Source organism: Equus przewalskii, chromosome 25 (assembly GCF_037783145.1).
Source record: "Equus przewalskii isolate Varuska chromosome 25, EquPr2, whole genome shotgun sequence".
Classification (NCBI taxonomy): Eukaryota; Metazoa; Chordata; class Mammalia; order Perissodactyla; family Equidae; genus Equus; species Equus przewalskii.
In genome coordinates this window covers 18952847-18958846 of record NC_091855.1, presented here as the reverse complement: position 1 = coordinate 18958846, position 6000 = coordinate 18952847, and the positions used below count along the sequence as shown (strand labels likewise).

Genomic DNA, 6000 nt, shown 5'->3' with positions numbered 1-6000 from the left:
GTGGAAATGACGACGGATAAGCGTGCAGAACTTTTGAGGGAACGTGGGGAGGAGACCCGCGTTTTAAGGCTCAGCTTAGGCACTATTTGGCACAGAGCACTCTGCCTTCTGACGTGACCTTCTAGCCTCAACACCAAACTGAAAAACTTTCTCTTCCTCCTCCCCCACCCCTTTGTGCGCTGGGTGTCTTTCTCCTGGATCCCCAGTTCTCCGGGGTGTCTGAACCACCTCCCTCCCCCGCGTGCTTCCCGGGGCCTGAACCCCAACGCCACTTTTTCCCGATCCAGCCTGAGAACAGGCTCGACCGCCCTTCTTCGGCGCGGAAACGACCCGCCTGCAGCGTGCCTTCCCCAGAGGGGTGCAGGCTCAGCGGCCGGCTGCCCGTGTCCCCCGCCGAGAGCGCGCGGAGCCGGGGGCGCGGGCGAGCGGGCGAGCGGGCGGGCGGGCGGCTGCAGGGCCCGGCGCGCCACCGCGCGAGCTGCTGGGTCACAGCCCGGGCCGCGCCGCCCGCTCCGCGAGGAAGTGACGACTGCGCCGTCCCGAGAGCAACAAAGTTTGAGTCTGCGGGCCGCGCTCGCCTGCGCCCCACGCCCCACGCCCCGCGCCTCTCCGAACGGCCCTAGGATCCAGCGCGCAGGTGAGCTGCGGGCTCGGCGCCCCCTCCGCCGCCGGAGCGCCGACGTGGGGTTCGGGAACGTTCTGGGGCCCGGGCTTGGCCACGCAGGCGGGGATGTGGCGGGCCGAGTTGGGCCGGCCGCGCTGGGCGCCGGGGTGCGGGTGGCGCTGCAGGGAGGGAGCTCGGCGGCCGGGACTGGAGTCCGGGGCTGCGCCCCTGTTGCCATTAGTTTGCTGCAGGACTTAAAACAGCCAGGGCTGCAGCCAGGCCGCTCCAGGCGCCGTTTGCGAGAGGACGGGTGCAGGGAAGGGGCTTCCTGGGGCCTGCGCCCAGGGCTACTCCTCCGCCCGGCGGCCCCCATCTCGACAGGCTGGGCGCAGCCCCCCAGCCCCGGCCAGTGCTTCCCAGGGAAGCGTGCTCTTCCTCTTCGCAGCCCTCCGTGAGGTCTCAGGGAGGAAGCTAAAGGAACTTTCCCCCCACTTTTCTTTGCTTGGCCCTCCAGTGACGAAGAGCAGAGCAACTCGGAAGTTTGGGAAAACAACCCTACGCATTTCCAAAAAGCAAAATCGGAATTGCCCCCCAAGCCCCTTTTAAACGAATCCCTCCTGGCTCCTCCACCGTTTGTCCTCCCACACCACGCCCCGAACCTGACAGTAATCACTAAGGCCTAACACTTTGCAATTTAGCCGTAAAAACTGTCAGCACACCCACGTACATACGTGAGTGTTTTCTATATAAATCTCCGAAACTCGCTTCCAGTGGACTGTAGCATCTCTTTCTTTGCTGTTTTCTAAAACTGCTGGGGCTGCAGGAATGTGCCTGAGAACTTTAATGGTGGTTCCCGCCGCCCTCGGTAGCCTCGTGGCGCAGGGTTTTTTTTAAAGAACAGCTGAGAAGTTTATGACATCCCTGCAAAGTAACTCCGGGCTGGCGGGCCGGGCGGGCGGCGCCGGCGGCGCCCGGGCTCCCCGGCTTGGAGACGGCAACTGTAGCAGCAGCGGCCGGGCAGCGGCGGGGCCGCGTTGGTGTGTGCAGGAATGTGCGTCCGTGCCGTGGAGACTCCGACATGGGATGTCTGGAGGTTGAATGGTGCAGTTCCTAGCAGCAGCTTCCTGCCGGCCTGTAATTACAGCGTGATTGCACAGTCAGGCATTGTTGGATGTTTATACACAGGCTATTGTGCAAGACCTCGGTGGCAGCGAACAAAACGCAGATTTGCATTGCAAATAGCCAGGACAGATCTGGGCCTGAGCTGCAGTCGCCAAGTTCTTTTTGGCTTTTAACCTTAGCTAGGTGAATTATTTCTTTGCCTCTCCCTTAACCTCGGACATCTTGCCAAACACCAGAGAAGTGAAGTGGACCCAGGAGGGCAGGATCCTTCCACTCCCTCCTTAGGCAGCCTGAAAACTATCCCAGGAACTGTACCCTTATTTGTGCCTGTAGAAAATGTGAGATGACGTCAGCAGGAAAAGGAGATGGGAGATGGCTATCAACTTCCCTAAACGGGAAAGCAATTTGAATTAGCAAAATTGCACGGTAGCTGGATTGGGGCCTGGTTGCAGAGGACACGTCAGACGTGTGTGATCAAGCTGGCCAGCTAGACTTTGAGCCTTGAAGAGCCAGCTGCAGAAACTTAGTAGGTGGGTCCTAATTCCTTTATTGTGTTCTGGGCAAAGGGAAAAGTGCTGGGGCTTTGAGACTGTGTGTCTGTGGCCGTGTCTGGGGTGGGGTGGGGGAGATGGAGGAGTGACTCGTGTACATTTTCTCCAGAGGAGCCCCCACCCCCAATTCCTGAGCAAGGCCTGCTGCACAGACCAGGGTAGGGGTCCTCACACATACTGTGCTGCAGGAAGGGAGCCAAGCCTGCAAGTGCGGAAAGAAGGCAAACAGATTCTCCTTGAGGGCCCAGAGGTGGCTAACTGTATTAGAGGGATTTAAAACACAGTCAAAAAGCATGTATGGGATGCATGCAGGGCTGTTCTTCTCCCATCCCGGAGCTGAGCCCCCTCTCTCCCTGCCCTGGGTGGAAGACGCTCATGGGGCAGCACTCACGCCTGCTGAAGGTGCTGTGTGACTCCGTGCCACCATCTCACTGCAGTGCTTGGCCAGCCTCTCTGCTCAGGGTGGCAGATGCTGATGGCCCTGGCACACTGGAGCTTCCCCCTGCCTGACCTTCTCCCCAGCCAAGTAACAGTTTCACCTGGAGGGAAAATTCTGTTTTGCAGCCTTGTGCCAGCTGTGTGTCACGGGCACAGTGACCATTTGTCAAACCGAAACATTAGGATGCAATCTCTGGCAGATACCTATGTGCTTCTAGAGACTCCAGGACAAACATGTGAGATCAGGACCTTTCTGGAAAGTCTGGGATGTACAGACACAGCTGCCACAGGCGAATGAGGTTTAGAGCAAAAACACCACTACAGTAGGAGTTGCTATGGGTTGCACAACCCCTGTTCTGGGTACGGAACTTGGGTTTTTCCTGAACTTGACTCTCAAGGTCCTGGTTAGCTGCATCGCCAGACCAGGGCTGCTTTCGTAAGGGCCTGCTGGTGCCCAGAGCTAGTCTTGAGGGGCCGAGAGGGGAGCATTCCCTTCTGACTCCAAAGGAAAGAAAGCTTTGAGTTTGCAGTCCTTTGTATAGAACTTACAGAGACTTGAAGGGCCCAAAGCCCCTCCAGGAGTGTGGGCAGGAGAGTGGAAGGGAGGGACCCCTTGCAAAGGCCAGAAAAAGAAGGAAGCTGACGTCCTGGAGTTGTGGAGCCACCTGGAGCAGTCGCCTGCCCATATCTTCAGTTCAACCTGGCTGGTTTTTGTGCATAACTCAGGCCCTTCCCTTGACTTGCTCAGCTTTGCCTCTGCATTCACAGAGCTCGCCGTGCAGTTGTACACGGCCCAGTTTAAGACCGGAAACGTAATCCTGACTTCCTCTCCCACCTTAGTAAAGGCTGATTTATGGCCTGAAGTTGCTGCCCCGTTCACGCCCCTGAGCCGCTCTGCCTGCGGCCCTGCTGTGCACAATTAGGAACAATATTGAAAAAGCTCTGAATCAAAACTTGACAGATTTTAAAAATCATTTTATTGTTTTAAGACAAGAAACTATTGGAGGTAATTAGGAAGCTCAGCAACTCTGGCAAAAACTGCAAGGTGCTACCGAGAGAGGCAGATGGAGTCCCCTGCAAGAGGGTGGTCTTGGAATGGAGCCTTTGATGTTCTCCAGGCCCGATATTTATACTTCTGTTCATCTGCCTCCTCCCGGCTGCCTCACTCCCTACACCACAATCCGATGTTTTGACACCACAACTAACCTCCAAAAAAGGAGGTAAACACCCCTGGCCAAAAGAGGGCATTCCAGACGCTGAAGAAAGTGCTGCAGTTTTCCAGACGCCTGGCAGTTCTGTCCTGCGAATTTGTTTCCTTCTTTAAAACATGCCCCCGCCCTTCATTTCTCCTCACTGAAGCATCTCTTTGTGAGACCCTTAAACCTTTTTTTTTCCTCGTCTACATGACACAGGGCAAATGCTTTATGACTTTCTGTCTCAAGTGCCACTTGAAACACACACAGGGCTTTGAATAAGCCTGGGATAAAGACTCCTCTGTAATCCGTCCTGCTCAGCAACCTTCAATGGCTCCCCACTGTCTGCATGGTAAGGATCACACTTCCAGGCTGGCAGTCAGGGCCTTCCACCCAGGGGTCTGGCCCCCGCTGCTCTCCTGCCCTAACCCTCCGGCCTGACCCACTGACCCACTCTGTGTGTTTGTCCAAACTGCTGGTGGCAACCATTTCTACCTTTCATTCTTCCTCAGAAGCCTGGAAGGCCTCCCCTTTCCTCTCTTTCACTTGGCTCAGCCGCGCTCCTCTTCCACCCCTGTCCATGTTCCCTTCCTCAAGAATTTCACCGCTGCCACCCTATAGGCCTCCCCTGGGGATTCCAGTAACATCCATTGGGGTCCCATGCTAAAGAAAACCTTAAAACCTGGCCTAAGGATTTTCATCCTCTCCTTTGGGCCGTGGCTTTGAGCATACCCTTCATTCAGCTTCTTAAATGTGCCCTTGGGTGGATCAATATTAGCACTTTTCAATTAAACTGGAAGTCCCTATTTTATATATCTTTGTATCCCCAGGCTTGGTGCTCCACTCATAACAAGTCCCAGTAAATGTTTGGTAATGATGATGATGGTAATGATGAAGATGAAGAAGATGATGATGCAAACGGCAGTTGCCTTCAGATATTGTCCGCTTGTGCAAAGGCACACACACCCAAGCCAAGCACCAAGAACCATGGTTCCTAGTCTTTGTGCTGAACATTTATCCAGCCCTGCTTCCTGCCTGTTAGCCTCTCGTGCCTCCTGGCTTTGCACCTCATTATTCTGCTGCATGTCCAGCATCTCTTCCCCCTGGGTGCCAGATAGTGTCTGTCCAGCTTTGACACTGGCTCCTCCTCATCCTGATTTGGGCCTAGTTGACCTGTCCCACAGTGTCCTATGCCTGAGCATTGGCATTTAGGGGAGAGTATTCGTTACCTAGGGAACCAGACTGATAGAAGGTGATAGGGCCAACTCTCAGGCAAGAATTGTAGGGAGGGCAAAGAGATGCTTCCTGGTTGGCTGCAGGTTTGTTTTGCCCAAACAGGTACTGAACCTATGAAATAAGGCTAAACTATAAAACTGAGTCTTAAGGAGATTCTGGCTAAACCCTAACGTAGGGCTTGACTAGGAGGATTCTGTTGTCTCTACCCAGTTCTCATGCTGTGAATCTCAACCTTGCCATGTAAACTAGATTCTTTCTTTTTCAATTGAGATATAATTCACATACCATAAAATGCAACCTACAAGCTAGATTCTTCAAAAATTTTGTTTTCTTTAAAAATAAAATCTGGTAGCTTCTTTTTCCCCCATTTTTCTATTTGTTTTGTTTTTTGAGGAAGATTAGTCCTGAGCTAACCACTGCCAGTCCTCCTCTTTTTTTTTTTTGCTGAGGAAGACTGGCCCTGAGCTAACGTCCGTGCCCGTCTTCCTCTACTTTATATGTGGGACGCCTACCACAGCATGGTGTGCCAAGTGGTGCCATGTCCACACCCGGGATCTGAACCAGCAAATCCCAGGCCGCTGAGAAGCAGAGCGTGTGAACTTAACCGCTGCACCACCGGGCCAGCCCCCTCATTTTTCTATTTGAAAAGGTCATACATACATATGGTTCAAAATTCAAAAGAGATAAATTATACAGTGTAAAGTACGTCTCAAAAATAATTTCAGCATAGACAAGAGATTACTATACATACATATATTTGTGTGTGTGATATATATATATATATATATATATGTATATATATATATATACATGCTCCTATATAAATACAATAGAATTAGAAAAATAAATATCTATT

The 6000-nt window shown here is 53.2% G+C and overlaps 1 protein-coding gene across 4 annotated transcripts in view; it reads left to right on the top strand.

The window, feature by feature from the left end:
• Positions 1-453: 453 nt before the first annotated feature.
• The window catches only part of MIDEAS (mitotic deacetylase associated SANT domain protein), a 65809-nt gene continuing 60262 nt past the window's right edge, over positions 454-6000 (top strand). For 2 of the 4 annotated variants that reach the window (XM_070593839.1, XM_070593842.1), the window contains exon 1: positions 454-637. The gene's annotated coding sequence lies outside the window, so the exon portion shown is untranslated. Of the gene's footprint in view, positions 638-1916; positions 2257-6000 lie in introns of those variants that run through there. The other 2 variants (XM_070593843.1, XM_070593841.1) reach the window with 2 other exon arrangements.